Source organism: Gouania willdenowi, chromosome 10, assembly GCF_900634775.1.
Source record: "Gouania willdenowi chromosome 10, fGouWil2.1, whole genome shotgun sequence".
Taxonomy (NCBI): domain Eukaryota; kingdom Metazoa; phylum Chordata; class Actinopteri; order Blenniiformes; family Gobiesocidae; genus Gouania; species Gouania willdenowi.
The window spans coordinates 16,295,945-16,310,831 of NC_041053.1; the positions used below are offsets into that span (position 1 = coordinate 16,295,945).

General features: G+C 39.1%; 2 pseudogenes; both read right to left on the reverse strand.

Annotated features, from left to right (window-relative positions):
* Positions 1-305: 305 nt before the first annotated feature.
* On the reverse strand, positions 306-5,671 carry LOC114470733 (protocadherin beta-16-like; annotated as a pseudogene).
* Positions 5,672-9,839: 4,168 nt separating this feature from the next.
* On the reverse strand, positions 9,840-12,441 carry LOC114470734 (protocadherin gamma-A10-like; annotated as a pseudogene).
* Positions 12,442-14,887: the final 2,446 nt, after the last annotated feature.

A 14,887-nucleotide genomic window follows, 5' to 3' on the forward strand; every position in this document is an offset into this window, starting at 1 on the left:
TATGTGATTTGTTGACATTAAAATGCTGTGAATATTCCTACTAGGGATGGGTGATATGGACCAAAACTCATATCTCAATATATTTTTTCAAAATGGTGATATACGAGATAAATCCTGACAAATCTTTTTTTCAAAAGAAATCTGACCAGAAAGACAATTCTGGGTTAAATTTGGTGATGTGAAATTACGCACACAGGCACATTTAATAACAAACAGCTGCAAAAATGCCACTTTTGGCTTTTTCTCCTATAAGAGACATGTGTGAGTGAGTTCTGTAGTGTGGCTTGTTATGTGAAAGATCTGGGTTAGGACCAGGGGCGGAGCTTCAGGGGGCTGGGAGGGTGGCACTCCCCCTGATAGGAGGAAGGACTTAAGGGAGCCGAGTAGGTCTATAGTACTTCATATTGAAATAGTGTTTGTGAGCATGTGGGCCGCTGTGCCAGTTTTACTAAACTTTATAGTTATTGATAAAGGCTCTGAGTTGAAATGGTTAAAGTGTGTGTCAAAATAAAGTGGTCACTATCCATGGTGCTGAAATACTTTGAATTTGTGTTAGTGACCATCCTAATGTTTTTGTTGTTTTCTTGTTTGGTTATACTTCATGTTTGTTTGATGGGCTTCAAAATGACAGCCACTCTCTGTGGTGCTGAAGCTTGTAAGCCCCGCTGATGCGGGCATGTGTATGTTGTAAAATGATGTTATTATGAGCTTTATTATTTGGGTTTAAAAAGCCCGGTCATTTGCCCCGCCCCCGGCCCGGGTCTGATTTGTTCCGCTACTGGTTAGGACGCATTCATTGCTGGTTTTCTGAGAAGTAAAAGCAGCAACTCCTAAAATTAGTATTTTGATACAGAATAAGCTATAATATATATATATATATATATATATATATATATGCAAGATTGTAGTTTTCTATATCACCCAAATAGAAAACTTGATATATCTTTAATCTCAATATATCGCCCAGCCCTAATTGAAGAAGTATATGAAGCATGTTTGTTTATTTAATATACTTACAGTTCATACATAAGTCAACACGTTGTATTTTTACTGTTAATTTCACATTGCTTGTCTTTAAGTTAGACATTTACATTTTATTTTCATTACATATTTTCTTATAATTTCTCATGTTCACTCATGTGGTTCTCTGGTATTCAATAATGACTTATTAGACACATTTGTTGCAGAATTTACATCCTTTAACACTTTTTGGAAGGAGTTTATATTTGTGGAGCTTGTGATTGGAAGATTTTTCATGGTGATTTAATTTGTTTCTTCTGCCGTGGGAGACGCTAAAATCTCACTTCCAAATCTTACAGAATGTGTATAACTGTGTCCCATCCTGCTGCTCTTTAGGTAAACTTTCTGTCACATTTTCCAAGGTATTTACTCGAGTTCTTTGTTTTTTCCGCTGCAACGTCTTTTTACATTCATCCATCTCGCTTCTTAGTTGTTTCTGGGTTTGCTCCTGCTGTCGGCACTAATCTTGCAAGAACTGCAAGTGGCCTATGGGTGGCAGTTCTCACGAAGCTAGTGACAGCGTTCAGTTTAGAGAGACAGAGGAATATTTTTATTTATTTATCTTTTTATTGTTATTATATTAAATTACGGAATATTTACGGGAAATTACTACTACATGACGTTGGTGGAAAAGAGGGGTATAATACAGGAGTTTCCCAGACAAAACAGGAGACTTGACAGATATGTTGAGGGGATGGAAGCTACCAAGTGTGCTGCTGGCAATGGTGCGTCATCTAAATGTGTTATGTATTGTGTCATTAAATGGTTGTAAAATATCAAACATCAGCATAGGAAATTTCAAATTAAATGACAAACCCATGGCTCAGCAAGTGCAAGAGCAACACACAGACGTCACTTTTTATTAAAAGCAATCAAAATAACTCAAAAACTGTATTAGACCTAAAAACCTTACGCACAGCCAACACAATCACAAGCATATTTTCCTAACTCAGAAATGCCAGTGCTTCAAAATAAGAGAATCCCAATTCACTATTATTGAACATCAATTAGATAACATCAACAAAGTATAAAAAAATGATCATATTATATAGGCCTGTATCTAAAATCTCTGATAGGATCACACCAATATAAGCAGTACATTCCAGACTTTGCTGCCGCACTTCAATCCAGCAGCTGACAGAACTGATACTGACAGTCAAAAAGAACTGAAATGAACTTGAATTGTTATTTTGCACTTTAAAAGTATAATATGTTTTATTGGTTTTAAGTTTATTATCAGTCTTCTAAGCAATCCACCTGAAATATGTCGTACTGATTACATCCCTGAGATAATGGCTTTATTCAACATTTTCCACTTGTAAATGAAAAAATTCAGGACACTCTGAACTTTGATCTATTTAAACTTACCTTTCTTTATTTACATTATAAAAAAAGAAAAAAATATCTTATTATGATGCTTCCATAACAATGTCATACCTTCTAAAGCACAGCACCTGTTTAAATCTATTTATGTTCAGATTATTTGCTTTAAAAACAGTCAGTGGGAATAAATTGTTAAAAAAAAATAAAAATAAAAACAAACTTTACCTAAATAAATATATAGGTAAAGTAAAAAGTAAGTGAACATAATATAAATTGATGATTGTTGATTTCTCCCAAAGTCAGAGAAAAAAACAATCAAGCTCCACAAAATCAGGTTTTCAACCTAGAATAAAACTCTTTATACTGTGAGGCCAAAGCCTTTACCACAACAGTCCCCTCTGCCTTATTGTTCAGATTTTTTTTCCCCTAACCTTTATAATAAAACACAAACAGAAGAACATAAATTTGAAGACTAGCTGAAATTGACTGGAAAAGTAAAGAAAATGTTTCTTCAATAGAATATATAATGCCTCCAACAGTTTATAACAAAAATATTCAGCACCATTAACACATACAAAAGCAGCACACTGCAATTTCACTTAAGGAAAAGATGTCATACAGAAACAAAAACAAAAAAAAAAAAAAAAAAAAAAAAAATCAAAGAAAGGTTAGTCAATCTTAAATTTTGGAAAGCCGTCAAAAGATAAAAATGTAAGGCCATAATGACATTGTGGTGAGATATTTGAAAACATTATTATAAAACAAATAAAAAAATAATAGAAAATAAGTAAAGTTTAGATTATGATGCTTTTATATTCAAAATGCACATTGCATTGTTTAAAATCAAAAGTCAGATTGCTTCATTATGTTGAGAAAAATAAAAATCTTCAAAATTATACACGGAAAGAAGCGGCTATAAAGCGTCCTACCTCAGGAGAACTGTCAGCACTTCCAAAAGCATCAGCAAAGTCTGATGGGCTTTTCCTCAGAGTCTGCTCAGCAGGCAGCGTGTTGTCATTGTAAGAACTGACAAACTTAAAGTCACTGGTTCTAGATCCTGTTGTCAGGTAGGCGTCATAATTGTAAGTGCTGCGTAAAGTTCCTGTGCCGTCAACATCTGCGTAATTAGGAGGCAGATAAGCTCCAGGGATGGTAACTGCTCCATCAAACAACAGTCTGGGCTTTCTCCTGCGACAAAACCTCACACCCAGGATGATGATGATGAAGGTCAGGAAGAAGGTGGACACGGACACCAGCGCAATGATCAGATAAGAGGTCAGCTTGGAGTTTTTCTCATCATAAGAAATGTCCTTCAGCTCTGGCACCTCAGCCAAGTTATCAGAAATCAGTAAATACATGGAGCAGGTGGCAGACAGAGAGGGCTGTCCGTTGTCTTTCACTGACACAATGAGCGTCTGTTTCATGCTGTCAGTCTCACTAATGTCCCGCTGTGTCCTGATCTCTCCACTGTGGACACCAATAGTGAACAGTCCCGGATCAGTGGACTTGACTATCTGATAGGACAGCCAGGCGTTCTGTCCAGAGTCTGCGTCCACCGCGATCACTTTGGACACCAGAGAGCCTCCGTGTGCAGCTTTGGGGACCAGCTCGGTCATGAAGGAGTTGCCCTCCGGGGCGGGGTACAGTATCTGAGGAGGGTTGTCATTCACATCTGATATGAACACACTGACGCTCACGTTGCTGCTCAGTGGAGGAGAACCGTTGTCTCTGGCCATCAGCTGGACTTTAAAGCTCCTCAGCTGTTCATAATCAAAGGACCTGACAGCGTGGATCACCCCCGTGTCTCCGTTAACAGACACATAGGAGGACACCGGGGCACCGTTCACCTCAGCAGCTAACAGAGAATAAATCACTGTACCGTTTTGTCTCCAGTCAGGGTCTCGAGCAGTGACGGAGCATAAAGTGGAGCCAGCTTTGTTATTCTCACTCACATATGCGCTGTACGACTCCTCCTCAAACACAGGTGGGTTGTCGTTGATGTCAGCTACAGATAAGTGCAGACTTTTAGAGGAGGACAGAGGTGGAGAGCCCTCGTCAGTGGCAATGATTGTAATGTTGTAATCAGACACTACTTCACGGTCCAGCTGTCCTGTGCTCACCACAGAATAATAGTTTTTAATAGAGGGGACCAATTTAAAAGGGACACCCTGCTGGAGGGAGCAGCGGACCTGTCGGTTCTTCTCAGAGTCTCTGTCCTGCACGTTGATGATGCCCACCTCTGTACCAGGTGACACGTTCTCAGGAATGGGATTGGTCAGAGATTTTACATGAATCACTGGAGTGTTATCATTTACATCAGTGATGTCAATAATTAAAGTTGCATAAGAAACAATCCAACCATCAGCACTGATCTGCATTCAAAGGATGCCTTTTCATAATCAATCTGCAGCTACTCTAACTTCTCCAGTTTTTGAGTTTAAAAAAATTGTCACTGTTTTCATCTGACACATGATCAACTCATAAGTGATCTCACTTTACCCATCATCAGCATCAGTAGCACTCACTGTGATCACCAGTGTATCTAAAGGATAGTTTTCAGGCAGACTGGCTTTATAGACAGACTGACTGAACACTGGTGCATTATCATTAGCATCCAGCACAGTGACGTGTATGACTACAGTACCTGATCTCTGAGGAGAGCCGCCATCTAATGCGGTAAGCAAGAGCATCATTTCTTTTTTATCCTCTCTGTCTAATTCTTTGTCTAAAACTAACTCACAGTATTTCCGTCCACCTGCTTTAGTGTTCATATTTAATTTAAAATGATCATTTTGCTGTAATGAATAGCTCTGAACAGCATTTTCTCCGATGTCTCCGTCGTGCGCTTCACCAACAAAACCGTTCTCCTTTGTGTGCTGATTCACGATTTCAAATTTAATGTATCCTTCTTAAATTGTGGTGAATTATCATTAATATCCTGAACGCGGATATTTATTCGATGCAGCTCTAAAGGATTTTCCAGCACGAGCTCCTGTTTAACGACACACGACGCCTTCTTGGCACAAAGCCCCTCTCTGTCCATCCTTTCTTGTACCAGCAGGTCTCCTGTATTCAGGTTTAAACCGCAGTATTTCACACCGTTATCCTCCGTGTCGATACGAGCCTTACGAGCAGACAGTCTGTCCAAATCCAGTCCCAGATCTTTAGCGATATTTCCGATCACAGATCCACGTTTCATCTCCTCCGGGATGGAGTAGCTCACGTCTCCGTTTGTGAGGCGCACGGCCAGGAAAACAAAAGCGAGGCCGCACTGCACCGTCACAGGGAACAGCCTCATGTTTGGAACAGATTCAGCTCAGACAGATGTGTAAAATTCAGAAAAGCAAGGAAAATACGAAGGAATATTAACTCCAAAATGCAGCGTGATGTGAGTTCTTTGTTAAATCCACAGAGCAGCAGAGCGCTGTGTGTGCAGTCAGACTGAAGGGTGGAGAGCGGACACGTCTGTTTATTCTGTGGAGCCATGGTGACACCACCTGTACGTTTGGAGATATAACAACTGATGTAAAACAACTTAGTGTGATCTCTAAAGAATAAGTGTTTAGCATTTATTTTAGGAGAAAAAAACACTTACTGTTTTTTTTTGTTTTTTTTTGTTTTTTTTATGTATTTTTTTTCACTCTCCACTTCCCTTTTGAGGGAAATTGGGAAATATCTCATGACACCGATTTCCTCTTTAAATTGATATACTAAATTGATCTTTGTAGCCATCATTTAGTTCTCACATTATTTTTACCTTTTTGTATTTATTTTTAAGTTCTGTTTACCTGAGCCTTTTGTCGGCGGAACAAGTAGGTACTTTTAGGTTGCCATGGTGTTGGCACAGGTGTTGGTCATTTGGATGAAGAAGAGTAGAGATTCTTTATTTATCCCGCAGTGGGGAAATCTACTGACAAAATGCCAACAGTTATTGACTGTGTTTGGTTAGGTTGCCTATGTTCACCTTTTTGGTTGAAATCTCCTGGAAGGAAAAGCCTGGGTTATTATAGGAATAAAGCAACAAGGCAAGGTCGACATTTTCCTTTTAAGACATAACCAAGTACACGTCAAAACAATCCCTGAATACAACCATTAGTGGACAAAGTTACACTTTTTTTGAATCATTTTGATAAGCTTTTAAACAAGTCTGCTGTTGACACATGCACTGCAGTAAACACTATTGAAAGACAAAAGTGTCAAGTTAAGTAACTTTGCAAGACATATTTAATGACTATTTTCTATTAGTATTACAATTTGTATGAGGTTTACCAAGAAACGTTGCAATAAATGATCTTGGAAAAATGTTCATTAAAAATTACCTCCATATGAAACTGAAATAATGCAAAACATTTACCAGTAAAACTGAACATTACGGCAAAAAAAAAAAAAGCAATTCAGATTTACTCACATAAACACGTTAGTATTGTTTGATGCTGATATTTCATCAGGAAAAATCTAATTAAATATAGTGCATTGGTAAAAAGAAAAAAGAAAAAAAAAAATGACAACAATCCAATAGTCAATATAAGGTTTCAGTTCATCATTATTTTCAAAGTAAAGCATTTTAAAAAAAACAAGCATCTTGGAAGAAAAGTTGAAGCATTGGATCAATTACCTGTTTATACCAAATTAAGTGAGTCACTATAAAATCTAAAAACCACTAAGATGATTTTTAATGAATTCATCCTAATGAGAGGAAATGCACCAGATTCTACATCTTTCATGCATCAGTTAAACTCATCCTTGCATGATCAGGATGGAAAGTTTGCAGATTGTAGAATCCCTCTCCACTCTGTTTTGAAACTGAAACCGAAACTTAGCCTCCCCATAATATTTATGTTAACAAACTTCCCTACTCTTTCCTCCACAGAGACTAGTTACAAATGTAGGGACTTTATCTTGTGTTATTGGAAATTTTGAATGCACATATCACTTTGTAGTTACTGCCCCAAGCAGCGGCTGCTGCCGTCAGCTCAGGGATCCCAGCCGCTCTTAGACTGACACATTACTCCGCATCCAGACTGTAAAATTATTTTACCTTGGATAAGCTTCTCTCATTTACAAGCAATTTATCCCCTCTGTTATCCCTCTCTCTCTGACACCAGTGTGTGGGTTGGACTCTCCGCAGTCACGGGGATCCGCGAGGACGCAAAGCGGTCTTTTCCTCCCAACAGTTTGTGCCTTTAAACTGCTTCTCCACATTGGTCTGCCTTTTTTTCGCTTGATTTGACCTCTAACTGTTGTGCTTAACACTGTGATGGAGACTTCTGCTGGAACGCATGCCATTGCATTTGGCACGTGTACGTGCCTGACCTCAGTCAAGCAGCCAATAGTATCGCCCAACATCCCATGGAGCACATGTGTTTGGAGAAAAATCTCTGATTGGCGGCTGAAGTCCGGCGTCACGTTCCTAGATTTATAAACTTCATTTACAGGACCAGGAGAAGGAGATGAGATTCACTGTCCGCTCAGAACACTTTGGATCACAATATGCGCAAAGATTATTATGGATTTTTGACAAAATGAAACAAAAAAAAACTTACATACTACAGCTTTAAGAACCACCATCAGAAGAAACCATGACAAACCCATGTCCCAGCAAGTGAAACACACAGATATCACTTTTTATTAAAAGCAATCTAAACAACTCAAAAATCGTATGAGACCTAAATACCTTAAACAAACCTGAGGGGTATTCCAGAAAGCAGGTTATGTTCATACTCGAGTATATTCAGGCTTAAATGAGGGAAACTCTGAGTTTCCCATTCATGGAAGCGAGGTATGTTCTTCTCTGTGTATGTAACCATGGTAACATTCTCCGTGAACTGAACCTGCTTGCTGGTATGGGAGACACTTTACTATTCATGTTGTTTCCCGGTCGTCACGTCACTGGAGTGATGAAGCGACCAAAAAGCATGACTCATCACAGGAGATTTAAACAACTATAGTCAGTCGCTGAAGTGGCGTTGTGTGAACAACTTTATAAAAGACTCATATTCCCCAAACACCTGCTTATTTCACCCACTGGGGTGTAAAAATCACTCTCTGACGTGTGGTTGCCATGGTAGTTTGTGTTATCTTTGCTCCATTGATGATGGCTTTTTATCGCGCTCGTGCACGTAAATAACCCAGGTTTACATACTCAGGGTTGATTGACCCACCTCATACCAGCTGTAATGGCATCAGATACCCAGAGATTCCCATTGCGGGGTATGTTGACCCAGAGTTTATGGATAGACTCAGAGTTTGTTGAACCTCCTTTCTGGAATACCCTTCTGTACTGTTTGTAAGAACAACAGAAACAATCACTAACCGTTTTTGTTTTGAAAAATGATGTTCCTTGCTCAGAAGTGCATGTCAGCGCTTCCAAATAAGGGGGTGGTAATCCAATATTATCAAGTATCCATCAGATAACAGAAACAAAATACAAAAAAATTGATCGTAATATATCGGCCTGCATCTAAAATTTCTAATAGAAGCACTCCAATATAACCAGTCCATGCAAGACTTCGCTCCAGTACTTAAATCCAGCAGCTGACAGAACTGATAATGACGGTAAAAAATGACTGAAGTGAACTTGCATTTTCATTTTTCACTCTCAAATTGGTTTTACGTTTTTTTTTAGTTTATTATCGGGGTCTTCTAAAGCAATCCACCTGAAATATGTCCTTCTAAATACAGCCTCAAGATACAATTTTTTTCAACAATTATCACTTGTAACTGTCTCTGCAGTGAAATTCAGGACACTCTAAACTTTGATCTCTTTTAAGTTACCTTCTTTATTTACATTATACAAAAAAAAAAAAAACTTATATTATGATGCATCCATAACAATGTCATACCTTCTAAAGCACCGCACCTCTTTAAATCTATAAGCTTCCATGATTTGCTTTAAAAACAGTCAACAGGAATAAATTGTAAAAAAAATGATAAAGAAATAAATTACTGATAATCTCTGACCTAAATAAATATATAGGAAAAGTAAAAGGATGTGAACATATTATAAATTGATGATTGTTGTTTTCTCCAAAGTCAGAGGAGAAAAAACATGCTGAAAATGCAAGCTCCACAAAAACAAATGATCAACCTATAGAATCAAACTCTTTATGCCGTGAGGCCAAAGCCTTTACCACTACAGTCCCACTCTGCCTTATTGTTCTGATTTATTTATTTTTGTCTTTTGTTCTAGAACTTCTAACCTTTAAAAATAAATAGAAACATGAAGAACATACATTTGAAGACGAGCTGAAAATGACTGGAAAGGTAAAGAAAATGTTTCTTCACTAGAATATATAATGCCTCCAACAGGATATAACAAAAATATTCAGCACCATGGACGCATACAAAAGCAGCACACTGCAGTTTCACTTAAGGAAAAGTGCAATACAAACTAAGAAAACTTTAGATTATGATGTTTTAATACTTCAAAATGCACTTTACGTTGTTTAAAAACAAAGGCCAGATTGCTTCATTATGTTGAGAAAAGTTTTAAACTTTCAAAAAGGTACATAAAAATACACGGCTATAATGTTTCCTACCTCAGGTGAGCTGTCAGCACTTCCAAAAGCATCAGCAAAGTCTGATGGGCTTTTCCTCAGAGTCTGCTCAGCAGGCAGCGTGTTGTCATTGTAAGAACTGACAAACTTAAAGTCACTGGTTCTAGATCCTGTTGTCAGGTAGGCGTCATAATTGTAAGTGCTGCGTAAAGTTCCTGTGCCGTCAACATCTGCGTAATTAGGAGGCAGATAAGCTCCAGGGATGGTAACTGCTCCATCAAACAACATTCTGGGCTTTCTCCTGCGACAATACCTCACACCCAGGATGATGATGATGAAGGTCAGGAAGAAGGTGGACACGGACACCAGTGCAATGATCAGATAAGAGGTCAGCTTGGAGTTTTTCTCATCATAAGAAATGTCCTTCAGCTCTGGCACCTCAGCCAAGTTATCAGAAATCAGTAAATACATGGAGCAGGTGGCAGACAGAGAGGGCTGTCCGTTGTCTTTCACTGACACAATGAGCGTCTGTTTCATGCTGTCAGTCTCACTAATGTCCCGCTGTGTCCTGATCTCTCCACTGTGGACACCAATAGTGAACAGTCCCGGATCAGTGGACTTGACTATCTGATAGGACAGCCAGGCGTTCTGTCCAGAGTCTGCGTCCCCCGCGATCACTTTGGACACCAGAGAGCCTCCGTGTGCAGCTTTGGGGACCAGCTCGGTCATGAAGGAGTTGCCCTCCGGGGCGGGGTACAGTATCTGAGGAGGGTTGTCATTCACATCTGATATGAACACACTGACGCTCACGTTGCTGCTCAGTGGAGGAGAACCGTTGTCTCTGGCCATCAGCTGGACTTTAAAGCTCCTCAGCTGTTCATAATCAAAGGACCTGACAGCGTGGATCACCCCCGTGTCTCCGTTAACAGACACATAGGAGGACACCGGGGCACCGTTCACCTCAGCAGCTAACAGAGAATAAATCACTGTACCGTTTTGTCTCCAGTCAGGGTCTCGAGCAGTGACGGAGCATAAAGTGGAGCCAGCTTTGTTATTCTCACTCACATATGCGCTGTACGACTCCTCCTCAAACACAGGTGGGTTGTCGTTGATGTCAGCTACAGATAAGTGCAGACTTTTAGAGGAGGACAGAGGTGGAGAGCCCTCGTCAGTGGCAGTGATTGTAATGTTTAATCAGACACTACTTCACGGTCCAGCTGTCCTGTGCTCACACACAGACTAAGTGTTTTCTAGAGGGGACCAATTTAAAAGGGACCCCTGCTGGAGGGAGCTCGGACCTGTCGGTTCTTCTCACGAGTCTCTGTCCTGCACGTTGATGATGCCCACACTCTGTACAGGTGCCTTCTCCGGAATGGGCAGGATTTTCATGCTCACTGGCGCGGTTATCCTTTTACATCAACTGATGATCATTTTAAAGTTGCATCTCCGTCCAGCCCATCTAGCACGATGCTGACCTATGATGATTCCTTTTCATAATCAATTTCAGCAGCTACTCTAACTTCTCCGTTTCAGGTTTAAGAAAACTGGGTGTTTTCATCTGCAACATGATTAACTTCCTTAACTTCCCCATTAATCTTCCGTCATGCATCAGTAGCACTCCTGTGATCACCAGATGTATCTAAAGGAGAGTTTTCAGGCAGACTGGCTTGACGACAGACTGACTGAACACTGGTGCCTTATCATTAGCATCCAGCACAGTGACGTGTATGACTACAGTACCTGATCTCTGAGGAGAGCCGCCATCTAATGCGGTAAGCAAGAGCATCATCTCTTTTTATCCTCTCTGTCTAATTCTTTGTCCAAACTAACTCACAGTATTTCTGTCTTCCTGGTTTTGAATTTACATTTAATTTAAAATGATCATTTTGCTGTAATGAATAGCTCTGAACACATTTTCTCCGATGTCTCCGTCGTGCGCTTCATCCAATAGAAACCGTGCGCCTTTGACTGCTGATTCACTGATTTCATATTTAATTGTTTCTGCTTTAAATTTCGGTGAGTTATCATTAATATCCTGAACGCGGATATTTATTCGATGCAGCTCTAAAGGATTTCCAGCACAAGCTCCTGTTTAACGACACACGACGCCTTCTTGGCACAAAGCCCCTCTCTGTCCATCCTTTCTTGTACCAGCAGGTCTCCTGTATTCAGGTTTAAACCGCAGTATTTCACACCGTTATCCTCCGTGTCGATACGAGCCTTACGAGCAGACAGTCTGTCCAAATCCAGTCCCAGATCTTTAGCGATATTTCCGATCACAGATCCACGTTTCATCTCCTCCGGGATGGAGTAGCTCACGTCTCCGTTTGTGAAGCGCACGGCCAGGAAAACAAAAGCCAGGCCGCACTGCACCGTCACAGGGAACAGCCTCATGTTTGGAACAGATTCAGCTCAGACAGATGTGTAAAATTCAGAAAAGAGGAATTAAAATACGAAGGAATATTAACTCCAAAGTGCAGCGTGATGTGAGTCTCTTTGTTAAATCCACAGAGCAGCAGAGCGCTGTGTGTGCAGTCAGACTGAAGGGTGGAGAGCGGACACGTCTGTTTATTCTGTGGAGCCATGGTGACACCACCTGTACGTTTGGAGATATAACAACTCACTATGTTTTATGAAAGCAGAGACGTGTTCAGCAATTATTTTACCAATGACAAAATGTTGTTTTTCTGTTTTTGTTTTTTTCTACTTTTCTCCAATGTCCCCCAAATACGTTAAAGTAACTAAAGACAAGGGTGGCCTGGCAACACAGCAACCTTACCATTTTAAAACGGAAACATGCAACTAAATCAATTTTTCTATCAAAACAAGTATATTTTTTATTGACATGACATTAGATATTTAACCACAGGTTGGTTACAAATAAGATAAACAGTGCAATAACAAAGCTAATAAGAATAATAATAATCTTGAATCTCCCACAAATCGGCCACTGCTACACTTATGAATAGGCTCCAACTTAAGTAAACTCCATTTTTATGAACAAATCAACTTTACAGCAAGTTACAGTGTTAACATACTTTTTACTGCTTTTCTTGGAGGGAATAGAGCTAATATACATTCTTCTTTTATTGTGAAATATGTTACTACAAACGAAGGCCTGTAAAAAAACAAACAGATAAAAAATTTGTGTCCTGTTTTAAATCTCAAGTATTGAAGAATAATTTAACATGCATAAGATCACACTTACAGAAGATATATATATATATAATATAATATATATATAAAAAAGCCAATGATTCCACCCTAAGTCTGACACGTATCTCGGTGCCTGTTTTCAACAAGTTTGGACTCTCTCTGGGGTATTTCAGTTCTGGAGAAATATATCAATTCACAACTTTCAAAGCACTTTTGAAACTTTTGAAGGACATCTTGACAACCAGTGCCAAGTACATGCAATGCATCTTTAAATGGTGGGAAAAAAGTGGAAGCTCAGAGGACCCGTGAAAAAACAAAGGACACTCAACTATTAGGATATAAAACCAGGCCAGTCTTGCTTTCAGGCAAGTGTGTTAAAAAATAATCACTAATCTTACCAACAAAACAGGATTCATCAAACAAAGGACAGCAAATTAAAATTTTGCATTTCTTAGAGAAGTGCTTGCCACCAAAACTCAAATATATACAGTATACTGCATAGTGCTGTCAAGAGATAAAAAAAAAGTGTGATTAATCAATCATGCTCTGTAATTAATTAATCTAGTTTTTAATTGCACCTAAAAATTGCTGAGAAACGCCCTCAACTTGAGGTATTTTCATTTAAATTACATTATTGTTGCAGAGCAAAACATTGATATATAACAAAGTGGCTTTATAAAGTCATTTATTGTTTGTTTTTAACAGACTAGAACAGATGCAGGCTTAACATTTACATTCCAGTTTTTGATATTTCCAAGGGCTACCTGTTATATTGACGTGTACTTTTGTCAATCTCCAAATAATAGAAAATAAATGAAATAAAACATCATATGCAGTGAGTAAGCACATCATAAACAGTAAGAACACTTTTCTGACACCAAACTTTGCTCTCTCTTCTTCTCCTGCAGGTAATAATATTTATCCAGTGAGTTTGTTCATTTGTCAAACATGGCGTGCTTGCAGCATGCGGCAGTTAGCACTGTCCGAGTGTCCGTGATAGCCGTGATAGTCAGTGCTCGCCGCTAACTTCAGGTGGTAGTGAAAGCTGCAAAGCCGCGGTGATCAGGCAAACTTTTTCTGTACAATTTGCACACAACAAGGCTTTAGTTTTCTATCCGGTATTTTCAAAAGCCAAATTAACATGAACGAAGCTGAGCAGCTCGGCAGTCTCGAGTCTTGTTATTGTAGTCTGTGCATCACTATTTTTGTATAGCGGGAACTCTTAAAATAAGAATGTTTCCGTGCTGTTAGGAGTGCTAAAAAATAGCGATTAACGTCATTTTTTTTTAGCGCGTTAATTTTTCCTGTAATTAATTAATCACAATTAATGCATTAATATGACAGCCCTAATACAGTTATATATATATATTAACATGGAACTCACCAAACTATTGTTTGAACAAACAGGCAAAACTGGATTTGTATGTTGTGTGATTGTGTGAATTAAATACAAGACTGCGCTAGGTACTTTAGTGAAATAACATATGTAAGCTGTAAAACCAAGAGAGTTACATCAAATTGCCAGGAAAAACTAATGAAATGTTTTTAATGCTTAAAGATCTCTTTTGGAAAAGTGTAAATACACCAGAAAGGGTTATTTAAGGACCTGTACTATGAAGTTGTATTTCCTCCTATCCTGCTAATGTCAAGCATTTATTCTGTGTGAGCTGTACTACGATGCTGGTTAACTTCTTACTGGGGTAAATCACCATGGTAACTTAGGCTAAACAACTGGCATGGTCGGGAGCAGGTTAAGAAGTGAATAAGATTTTAGTGAGTACAAAAGTCCCGCCTCCTGATCAATCAGTTCTCTTGGAAAATGACCTCCCCATTCTTAGAAGATCCTGTTTGGTGCATGGTACTGACAGCTGTGCTTAGGAACGAAAGAATAT